The sequence below is a fragment of the Populus euphratica genome, unplaced genomic scaffold (assembly GCF_000495115.2).
Source record: "Populus euphratica unplaced genomic scaffold, PopEup_1.0 scaffold1573.1, whole genome shotgun sequence".
NCBI classification, from domain to species: Eukaryota; Viridiplantae; Streptophyta; class Magnoliopsida; order Malpighiales; family Salicaceae; genus Populus; species Populus euphratica.
The window spans coordinates 3393-15901 of record NW_011501391.1 but is presented as its reverse complement, the minus strand read 5'-3'; the positions used below and the strand labels follow the sequence as shown (position 1 = coordinate 15901).

At 31.3% G+C, this 12509-nt stretch overlaps 1 non-coding gene across 1 annotated transcript; it reads right to left on the bottom strand.

The window, feature by feature from the left end:
* Nucleotides 1-3609: 3609 nt before the first annotated feature.
* TRNAN-GUU (transfer RNA asparagine (anticodon GUU)) lies at nucleotides 3610-3681 on the bottom strand. Its single transcript has one exon. It is a non-coding gene; the product is annotated as a tRNA-Asn (tRNA).
* Between the last annotated feature and the right edge of the window lie 8828 nt (nucleotides 3682-12509).

Here is a 12509-nt window from a genome sequence, read left to right as displayed (position 1 = left end):
ACTAATGTGATCATGTTAACAATTTATAATCTGATTGGAACCTCCTTTGTGTGTGGTTTCCAATTGAATAATGAGAGTTTATACTATACTTGTTTGACATACTATTAGTGGATCCTCTAACCTTGATATTTATTGTTATCATTGTTTAATCCTTACATTAATATTTCATCTCAAAGTTCTCATCATCATCTTCTTCTTCTTCTTCTTTTTATTTACTACTACTACTACTACTAGTATTATTATTGCTATTATTATTATTGTTGTTGTTATTGTTACTATTGTTGTTGTTTATAATTAATTTGTACAATTAATCTTCCTGTGGTTGGACCCCAGTCTTGCCGAGTTATTTATTACTTCAACACTCCTACACTTGGGAGAAGACATCAATTTTTTAGTCGTGTCATTACCCATTTCTTATCCTACTAATAGAAATATCATGGAGATAAAATATCGATATTATCCTATAAATATCTCTTTGTTTTGGCATCACTAAAAAAAATCACATGTCTATATAAATTAGTTCTGAAAGAAAATGCATATAATAAAATTGATTAACCATGATAATAGGCAAGCAATATGAAACTACATAGGATTCATTCTAATAAGGATTAGAGGGATCCCTTCTTTTTTTTTACTTTTCATCTGAAACATATTAATTGTTCATTCAAAGGAGATTTGTCACTTCAGTTTGAAGGTTGACAATTTCTAACAAGCCTTACAAAGAGCTCTAGGGACTTTGAATAGTTGTTTGACCAACGAGTTATATTTACGAACTATTAGTTCCAATATTGGAATGATTGGGGCGATGAAAGAAATAACTAATTAGACCTTCTACTCTAGGCATTATTTTTTCCAAAAAAGAAGAAGAAATACTTATGGTAACCATTCGAGCCGACGAGATTAGTAATATTATTCGTGAATGTATTGAGCAATATAATAAGGAATTAAAGATTGTAAATACTAGAATTGTAGTTTAAGTGGGTGACGACATTGCTCGTATTTATGGTCTTGATGAAGTAATGGCATGTGAATTGGTAGAATTTGAAGAGGGTACGATAGGTATTGCTCTTAATTTAGAATCAAATAATGTTGGTGTTATATTAATGGGTGATGGCTTGATGATACAAGAGGGAAGTTTTGTAAAAGTAACAGGAAAAATTACTCAGATACTAGTGAGTGAGGCATATTTGGGTCGTGTTATAAATGCCTTGGCTAAACCCATTGATGATTGATTACCTTTTGATTTACCAGAAGCAAAAAAAGAATTAGTAGCATGTTATCAAACCGAATATTCAGGTATGAATTTTGGTTTAATTTATGTTGCTTCCTATCTAAACTTATTAGTCTCATCATTATTGTAGTAGTTCTTTACTTGAGCATTTGGAATATCTCTATTTCATGCATATCCGTTTTGGAGTTTTTTTTTATTTTGAAATAAATAAAATAGATAGCCTTTGAAACAATAATTAGTATTCTTATTACATTGGTTAAAAGTTATTTGTTCTTGTTCATTCCTATCACAACAAGATGGACTTTACCTAGACTAAGAATGGGCCAACTATTAAATCTTGGATGGAAATTTCTTTTACCTATTTCTCTTGGCAATTTATTATTGACAACTTCTTCCCAACTCTTTTCACTATAAAGTAATTCTTTTCTATATTTATAGTTTGTCTCAAATAAGATAAAGAAATAAATATAAAATTATTTATAGAGATTCATGATATGTCCCCTATGGTAACTGGGTTAATGAATATGGTCAACAAACCATACAGGCAGCAAAGTATATTGGTCAAAGTTTCATGACTACCTTATTCCACGTAAATCGTTTACCTATAACTATTCAATATCCTTATAAAAAATTAATCACATTGGAGCATTTCCACGATCAAATCTATTTTGAATTTGATAAATGCATTGCTTATGACCTGAAATACATTGAGGCACACCAGTTGACTGGACATCTAGGGTTAAAGCACTGTTTCGATGCGGGTTATGAGAGTGGTACTAAATCAAGGCAAACTTTAAATACTAGTTATGACCTCAAAATACAGGTGTCAAAGTCAGCCAGTGAGACGATAAGGGATAAGCTTCATCATCGAGCCCTGATCACCAGCTAAGGCCCTTAAATGACCACTTAGTGATAAAGGAGGTAGGGGTGCACAAAGAGCCAAGAGGTTTCATCATTATTGTAGTAGTTCTTTACTTGAGTATTTGGAATATCTCTATTTCGTGCATATCCGTTTTGGAGTTTTTTTTATTTTGAATTAAATAAAATAGATAGTCTTTGAAACAATAATAAGTATTCTTATTACATTGGTTAAAAGTTATTTGTTCTTGTTCATTCCTATCACAACAAGATGGACTTTACCTAGACTAAGAATGGGCCAACTATTAAATCTTGGATGGAAATTTCTTTTACCTATTTCTCTTGGCAATTTATTATTGACAACTTCTTCCCAACTCTTTTCACTATAAAGTAATTCTTTTCTATATTTATAGTTTGTCTCAAATAAGATAAAGAAATAAATATAAAATTATTTATAGAGATTCATGATATGTCCCCTATGGTAACTGGGTTAATGAATATGGTCAACAAACCATACAGGCAGCAAAGTATATTGGTCAAAGTTTCATGACTACCTTATTCCACGTAAATCGTTTACCTATAACTATTCAATATCCTTATAAAAAATTAATCACATTGGAGCATTTCCACGATCAAATCTATTTTGAATTTGATAAATGCATTGCTTATGACCTGAAATACATTGAGGCACACCAGTTGACTGGACATCTAGGGTTAAAGCACTGTTTCGATGCGGGTTATGAGAGTGGTACTAAATCAAGGCAAACTTTAAATACTAGTTATGACCTCAAAATAACAGTGTCAAAGTCAGCCAGTGAGACGATAAGGGATAAGCTTCATCATCGAGCCCTGATCACCAGCTAAGGCCCTTAAATGACCACTTAGTGATAAAGGAGGTAGGGGTGCACAAAGAGCCAAGAGGTTTGCTTAGAAGCAGCCACCCTTGAAAGAGTGTGTAATAGTTCATTGATCGAGCTCTCTTGCGCAGAATATGAACGAGGCTAAGCAATTTGCTGAAGTTGTGGAATGTAAAAATGCATCAGTAGGGGAGTGTTCCACTCAGAGGGAAGCACCAACGCGAGCGGGGGTGGATAAAGCGAAAGCGAGAATGTTGGCTTGAGTAACGCAAACATTAGTGAGAATCCAATGCCCCAAAAACCTAAGGGTTCCTCCATAAAGTTCATCCACAGAGAGTGAGTCAGGGCCTAAAATCAAGTCGAAAGGTTTAGTTGATATGGCCTTGTGGGAGAATCGATAACTACATCTTTGGTGCACTTGCTAGTACCGGTAAATCTGAAAATTCTTAATTGGCTAGTTGTAAATAGCTCTGGACTATGGAACAAAAGATTATACTAGACTTACCTATACCATGGAATTGACGGTGATTCTCAAATATCACAGAATAGAATGTGATATGATGAGATAGAATGCAATAGAAAAAAGAGCATAGGGAAAGGCTATTCTTGACGGTCAACGCGAAACCTTTCATTACGAATTAAATAATTTAGAATGAATCAAATCTCCCCAAGTAGGATTCGAACCTACGACCAGTTAGTTAACAGCCAACCGCTCTACCACTGAGCTGCTAAGGAATAACAGGAGATTAGATCGCATAAAGTTCAATTCATGTTTTCAACCCACGACTGATATGTGCTCGAAGTTTCATTCGTAACTCCCGGAACTTCTTTATAATGTCTTCGTTCCATGCCTCATTTTATAAGGAACCTCAAAGTGGCTCTATTTCATTATATTCCATCCATATCCCAATTCCATTCATTTAATATCCCCATAGGGTAATTAATATATATAACTGTGTTATCGTAACATTGGTTGTATAGATTGATGAAGTAGCTAAAATTGTGAGTAAGCAATAAGATAATATAGAGGAAGCATAAGGTTGATTTCATGAGGAATATCTAGTTTAGATCTTTATGCTAAAGGATTTAAAGTTGAGAGGGTTTAAGGTTATCTAGGTTATGCTATGATAAACAAAATAAAGTAATCAAACTAAACTAAATAAACTCAAACTTATTAAGAGAAAAATATTGGTCTCAAGATAACATTTACCTATAAAAATCAAAATTGATCATTGAAATGATACATCAATTTATATTCTTAATATTTATCTTTCATTAACATTAGTTAATTAATCAATTGAAAGTGTAACTAACCTTAACCATTAAACAACCATAAAGTCCATAATAATTTAAAATAACTTAGCTTTGTAGGTTTATCAAAAAACTAAGGAAGAAAAAGCATAAAAATATAATTTAAGATATAGAAGAAAAGGTGAGAGTTTTCTTTCTTGTTTATAGCTGCCCCCTTTTCTGTTCTCTCTTTCTTTTTATTTGATAGGAAACCATAATCCTCATATCCCTCTAATCCATTTGTATCCTTCAAAATAATAATAGTCCTTTCCAGAGTAAACAATCTACGTTTAAGTAGTAAAATAACTACTTTCCTAAAAATAAGAAAAAATTATCGTGCATAAAATCTTCAAGATTTGAATTTAGAATTAGAGAAGTTAAATTGACCAAATAAATACCTTTTCCATATGTAGAAATAATTACCATGTTGGTTTAGATGCTCAGGAATTAAATTGGACTTGTTTCTTCACAAAACCTATATGCTGGCATAATTTATAAGTTGTTTAAATTGGACTTGTTTCTTCACAAAACCTAACCTATATGCTGGTATAATTTATAAGTTGTCTTATAAAAATCATATCTCTCTTATATAATCTCTTTTCTACTAAAATTTGATAGGTTGATAGGTCTTTGAGTTAGGAATCCAACAAAATTGATTTGCTCAAGATATTCAAGTCGGAATGATCGAAGGTTAAAACCCGTAAAATGCAAGACTTGTCTTTGAAGACTATGATTCCCATACAACTCAAATTCCATTGGAATCATTTTATTTTGACCTTTACAACTCAATTTTTGCATAAAGCATAGATTAGAGGTTAAATTTGCTAATATTTGACACAGGTTGGAACATGGTTTGAATTTTATCTTCAATTTACTCCTTTTAAAACCTTACCTCTACTAATTTTATCTTCAATTTACTCCTTTTAAAATCTTACCTCTAAAAGTGCCTTCAAAATATAAAACAAAGATTATCAAGGTATTTTATATATAAAACATGGATAAAATATTAGGTAAATATAGGTAAAACTATTGAATAATATGGTTGTATCAAATATCCCGACACTTAGCTCTTGTTATCCTCTAGAAAAAAAGAGATAAAATCAAACATACAGAAGTTGAAATTATAAAAACAAACAAAAAAATAAAATAATTATAATTAATCTCTTAATCTCCCATCAATGTCCAAAAGTATATGCATTATAAATAAGAATACAATCAAGAAGAATAAAAACATGAATTTTCATGAATTTATTTACATGCGAACTTTATAACTCAATTAATCATTGACATTTAAATGAAAAATCTATGTCATGCCAAAGTGAATGGTCCTCTCATTGATATACACTCAAACACTCATATATTTAAATTATATGTGTTTAAATCTCTCTAACTCAATCAACGAATATATTCTATTATAAGCTTGCTCTTCAATCTCATCTCCATTACTAAAATATTACAAATAATACATGAATTAAAAGGTCTTAGTTTTTTGTTATAATAAGGCTAAGGTTAAGATGAGGTAAAAGAAAGGAAAAGAAAATGTTAAAATCAAATGAAGTAAAGCATTCTATAAAAAAATTAATTTTGAAACAAAGTATCTCATTAAAGCACACAAATCCACTATCTTTAAGCACCAATACTTTTTTTGATTTCAAGCTCCATCAATATACAACTTTCAGAATATAATGGAACAACTTTCCTTTTCTTTTTCTTTTTCTTTTTAATTTTTTTAATGGTCTACCTTTGGCATCTTTACCCATTCTTTTCATCAAGTATCATTTTTTTCATATAATTTCCAACAATAATTTCATGAAACATCAACAAATATATGCTCTACTAATCCTTGGCTAGGAGAAAAGGAAAAATATAAAAAGTTAAGGCGTACAATATGGATAAAACAAAGAAAAGATAAACAGGCTCAAAAGGACTCATTAAGAATAATATGCTTTGAGTTAGCTTTATGGCTCAAGTAGTTAAAATTTCTAATGCCTTTATCATCTTCATGTACATATGTAATGTAAATGTAATCTTAACCAGATATGAAACAAGTTCTAGAGATACATACCATTGAAAAAATGCACAATCAAAGAATATAATATTTGCTAAAAAACTTACATTAGTGCAACACTATTAAGCCAACATGACATATTTTCAAAGTCAATATCTAAACTAATTAAACTTTAAAACTTGAATGCACACTTATTCATTCAATTTATATTTTTATCCATCTCAACTAATTCTCATACATAATGCTCAATTTCTCATAAATCAATGGGAGTTCAATAAATAAAACTTAATACATAAGGTTAGAAAAAAATAAATTTTTTTTTCAAATGTTTACGGGTTCTTTTAATTCTAATAAAACACATAGAAACAACAAAGAAAACCAAAATTCTCCCCCACACTTTAAACACAACATTGTCTTCAATGTTGAAATAAAAGAAAAGGAATAGAAGAGAATGACAAACAAAAAATAAAATGCAAAAAATAAAAGACAAGGGAAAAAGAAAGCAAATCTGAAAATTCTTTTATGGGGTTGCCTCCTAGTAAGCATTTTTGTTTTATGTCATTTGCTTGACACATTGCATGCTCATGCCTATTAAATTGGTTTAGCTAACTCAATGAAAGTGATGAGTTTTGTTGTCCAACTTTCATAGAAAGCTTTTAATCGATGCCTACTTGAGCATTTTGTTTGTTTCTACACTTATAATCTCAACTACACAATAAGGACAAATATTAGAAACAATAAAAGGGTTCAATCCAATGGGAACACAAATTTCCAGGAAAAAGTTTAAAACATGAATGATAAAAAAAAAAAAAAAAACTTTATCTCCAACATGAAACACATTTCTTGTAGTTTTTCTATCATAAAGACTCTTGGTCTTTTTTTTTTGTAAATCCTTGCATTCTCGTAGGTATCATTATGTATCTCTTCCAACTCTTGCAATTGCAATTTCCTTGTAATCCCAACAACATCATAACCAAACTTGCATTGCTTAATGGCTCAAAAGGATTTGTGTTCAAACTCTATTAATAGATGACATGCTTTTCTGTTAATCATTCTATAATATGACATTTCTATAGGTGATTTATAAGCAATCTAATAAGTTCAAAGTGCATCACCAAGTTGTAGACTTCAATCTTGCTAGTTAGGTTGCACTATCTTTTTTAAAATGGACTTGATTTCTTAATTTGAAATTTCATCTTGGCCATTCTTTTAAGGATGGTAGGCTATGAAAGTTCAATGAGTTACATGGTACTTGTGTAGTAATACTTCTATTGAATGATGCAAAAATAAGTGTTATGATCACTAATGATAGCTTTGAGGATTTTAAACCTATCAAATATATGAGTTTTGACAAAATCTAAAACAACCTTAGCTTCATTAGTTTGTGTGGATTTCACCTTAATCCATTTGGACATATAATCAATAGCAAAAAGGATATAAACATTACCAAAATAAGAAGAAAATGGATCCACAAAATCAATACCTTTTATAATTTGTATAATTAACCTCCCTGTGGTTCGACCCTGGTCTTGCCGGGTTATTTATTACTTCGACACTCCTGCACTTGGGAGAAGACATCAATCTTTTAGTCGTGTCAAGTTTTTGTGGTTCCGTTGCCGGGAAATAAAATGCAAAAAATAAAAGACAAGGGAAAAAGAAAGCAAATCTGAAAATTCTTTTATGGGGTTGCCTCCTAGTAAGCATTTTTGTTTTATGTCATTTGCTTGACACATTGCATGCTCATGCCTATTAAATTGGTTTAGCTAACTCAATGAAAGTGATGAGTTTTGTTGTCCAACTTTCATAGAAAGCTTTTAATCGATGCCTACTTGAGCATTTTGTTTGTTTCTACACTTATAATCTCAACTACACAATAAGGACAAATATTAGAAACAATAAAAGGGTTCAATCCAATGGAAACACAAATTTCCAGGAAAAAGTTTAAAACATGAATGATAAAAAAAAAAAACTTTATCTCCAACATGAAACACATTTCTTGTAGTTTTTCTATCATAAAGACTCTTGGTATTTTTTTTTTTTGTAAATCCTTGCATTCTCGTAGGCATCATTATGTATCTCTTCCAACTCTTTCAATTGCAATTTCCTTGTAATCCCAACAACATCATAACCAAACTTGCATTGCTTAATGGCTCAAAAGGATTTGTGTTCAAACTCTATTAATAGATGACATGCTTTTCTGTTAATCATTCTATAATATGACATTTCTATAGGTGATTTATAAGCAATCTAATAAGTTCAAAGTGCATCACCAAGTTGTAGACTTCAATCTTGCTAGTTAGGTTGCACTATCTTTTTTAAAATGGACTTGATTTCTTAATTTGAAATTTCATCTTGGCCATTCTTTTAAGGATGGTAGGCTATGAAAGTTCAATGAGTTACATGGTACTTGTGTAGTAATACTTCTATTGAATGATGCAAAAATAAGTGTTATGATCACTAATGATAGCTTTGAGGATTTTAAACCTATCAAATATATGAGTTTTGACAAAATCTAAAACAACCTTAGCTTCATTAGTTTGTGTGGATTTCACCTTAATCCATTTGGATATATAATCTAGCAAAAAGGATATAAACATTATCAAAATAAGAAGAAAATGGATCCATAAAATCAATACCTTAAACATAAAAAAAAATTCACTTACAAGAATATTAGTTAAAGGCATTTGATTCTTATGAGTAATATTATTTGTTCTTTGACCTTTTTCAAATGATTTCTAAAAGTGGTATGCATTCTTAAAAATAAAAGGTCAATAGAGACCACTTTCAAGTACCTTGTGGGGTGTTCTTTTTGCTTCAAAATACCTGCCATAAAAATAAGAATGATAAAAAGTGAGAATGAAACAAAATTCATCTTGTGGTATGCATTTTCTAACTACTTGATTCACATAGAATTTTCACAAATAAGGTGTCCTAAAATTAATATTTAGTATTAGCTTGTAACTTGTCTTTTTAAATTTAGACAAACCAAAAAAAAATTCTTTAGTGACTAAATATTTCACTAAATCAGCATATCATGGTCTTATAGAGGAATGTAACACAAACAAATGCCCAACAGGGAATGTCTCTTTTACTATTTTGGTTTGTATATATTTGGTCAACAGTTGAATCAAGTGACCAGCTGATTAGTACTTAAAAGTGCATTTTTATCAAGGTTTTATATCATTATTTTGCACTTGAAGTATCAATAACTCCTTAACTAGAGTATATTTTATAGTAACATATTTAATAAATATAAAATACCTTTAATTTATGGTAAATATTCATCTTAAATGCAGGCCTATCATATAAATGAAATTGAGAAGACAAAGAAATGGCTTAACTTATAAAAGAGATGTTGGTTCAGTCCAAACTAGAACATTGTTTAGTCATTGGGTCATAACTAGAGTTGTAGAACTTGGATTTAAGTATTCTCTATATGGATAGAAAGCTAAGATATAGGCCTAAAACTTTTATAGGAATCTAAGATTCATAAAGGTTGTTTTCAAGTTCAAATTATAGTAACAATAGAAGAGTCAAAATCTATCCTACAGCCCAAACACTATTCAATTTTCAGCTTATATCTCGAGTTACAAAAGTCCAAATGACCTCAATTTCTTTGTTGTTGAAAAGCTGAGACAATTTTCTAGAACTTTCATGAAAATAATATGTTCAAATTATGATGTTAACAATAAAGTTTTCTCCAGACAAGAAGATAAGGATTGTTGTTAAAGTTAAGATATGACCACCCACTCAAAAATTAGTCATCAAATAAATAGTTCCAAACTTTAGCCTATAAAAGGAGGCATTAGCTATGCATTTTGGCATCTTGGTTTTCAAATCAAGATCATATTCTTGCTCTCTTTCTTTATATTTTTATGATGTTTAAGTTTTGCTTTTATTAATCTCTTGTTTGTGTTTTTCATTTTCTTTACTATACTTATATAATTATTTTCTCTTTTTGTTTGTTTATGACAGGAATTTGATTTGTTGTTAATTGATTGGTACTTAAAAGTGTATTTTTATCAAGGTTTTTGTCGCACATGTGCAACGTCACGGCGATTTTTCCACTTTTATCTAGAAATGTATCTATCTAATGGCAAATATATGAGAGCAAGAAAATATTGTCTTTTATTAGTGAAAAATGGAATGAGAGTCGCCACCTAGTATTTTGGTCACTAGGAACCCTAACTGGTTTTAGAGATCGTTACGGGGACTGGTTGCGTAAAGGGAAGGTATTAGCACCCCAAATACGTCTTACCTAAGGTAAGCTGCATTGTTTGATTGTCTAATAAAAAGCTAAGGAATTGTCATGTTTTCTAGTTGTTGGTATAGTTTAAGAAAAGTCCTCCTCAGTAAGGAGATCCTTATCTTATTGGGTAATTCTGACGTTAAAAAAAAAATTAATATCCAGAATACATCTTACGTATAAGATTGTAACCCCAAATATTAAAAGAAAATAAAATATTTTTTTTGTAATTTTTGAAATATTGACCTAGTTCTCATGACTTGAATAAACTGATTATTAGAGCCAAAATACATGCTAATACATATATTGTTTTGAAATTTCTTTTGTTGTGTGAAAATATGATGTTATAATATATATATATATATATATATACACACACACTGTAAAGATACAAATCCACTATTAAAATACCCAGTTTTCATCAAGATATAAAAAATAAAATAATAAAAAAATATTTTGTTTTCATGCATATAGCCTAGTCTCTCCAATATATATATTGGAGAGACATATATATTGGAGAGACTAGGCCATATGCATGAAAACAAAATATTTTTTTATTATTTTATTTTTTATGTCTTGATGAAAACTGCGTATTTTAATATCGGATTTGTATTTTTATAATATAAAAATACAAACCAATATTGATCAAAATGCAGTAATAAAATTGCAAAAAATTACAGATTTGTTGAAAGATTTTTTTTTATATTTTATAAAAATTTTAACTGCAACGAACCCGGCCTCAAAAGAAGACGAGACTGACTTCCTAGCCTAGCCCGAAACATCATAGGTCGGTATAGTGAATTAATTTTTAATTAAACAAAACAGAATGTATGCAAAGCACATGTTACTGTTCAAGTGAATTAAGTTTCACTTGAACAGTGCAAACACAAAGCAAAAAAACATGTTCACGATGCAGGAGGTGAAGAAAACAGACCTGGGAACGAAAGGAAAATGACAAGCTTTGAAGGCTTGTTGGCTCGTCGCTCAGTGGTGTCGTCTGCTTCAGCTCCCTCCACCTATGCTCTGTTGGCGTTCTTCTTCTAAGTTTCCTCATCTGCAATCTTCGTTCCTCTCTCTTTCTTCTGGTTTTCTGCGCTTCTTCTTCCCTATTTTGCAGACCTCATATGCAAGATGATGAGCTGGTGCGGTTGGTGGTGTCGTGGTGGAGGCCGGTGGCGGTGTCGTGGCTCAGGGATGGCGGTTCCAAATAATGGCTACTATTTTGAACGGCGGTGCTGCTGTTTTTTTCAGTGTTTCCCCTTTATCCTCCCAGTTTGTTTTCAAGTTTCCTACCCCGTTTCAAACTTTTCCTTCCTCTCAGCTTTGGGTTTACTAATGGTTCTCTTTTGTTCAGTTCACACTCTCTCCTTGATTCCTTCTTTCTCTCCATTTTCTCCCCAAAACTTCCTCCTGTTCAAAAATTTTCCCCCCTCTTTCAGTTTTCCAGCTGCCTCTCCCATTCTTTTTCAAAAGGACCCTCTCTCGTCCAAAAAATCCATCTTCCCCCTCTTTTTGTGTTTTTGGGTGCTATTTATAGAGCCAAAGAGTGGGGCTCCTTACTGTTGCGCATAGGGAGCAGGGGTTTGCGGCGATTGGTCGGCCAGTGGGCACGGCTCCCTCAATTTTGGTAGGGTACGCGGCATGTGGTTGGTCAGTGGGCATGACTGGCAAGGCGCGACTTCCTCGATTTTAGCAGGGCACGCGGCAAAAGACACGCAACAAAATTAAAGAAGAAAAAACAAACCTTTTCTTTCTTCCCCTGTTGCACGTCTAGGGAAAGAAGAAAGAGGAACAATGTCGTTCAAAACAACACTGTTCTGATCTCTTTTTTTAATTAATTTTTTTATTATTTATTTTTATTTTTATGGGGGGTCAAAATGGGTTGCAATAGATGCCCCCTCTTTATAATACTTATGAAGCAAGGGTTTTGCGTAGTAAGTTTTATAAAGATAAACAAAACTGATCTTCGAAAACTGATCTTGCCAAGGCTTGATCGATCTAAAACTTTATCTTTATAAC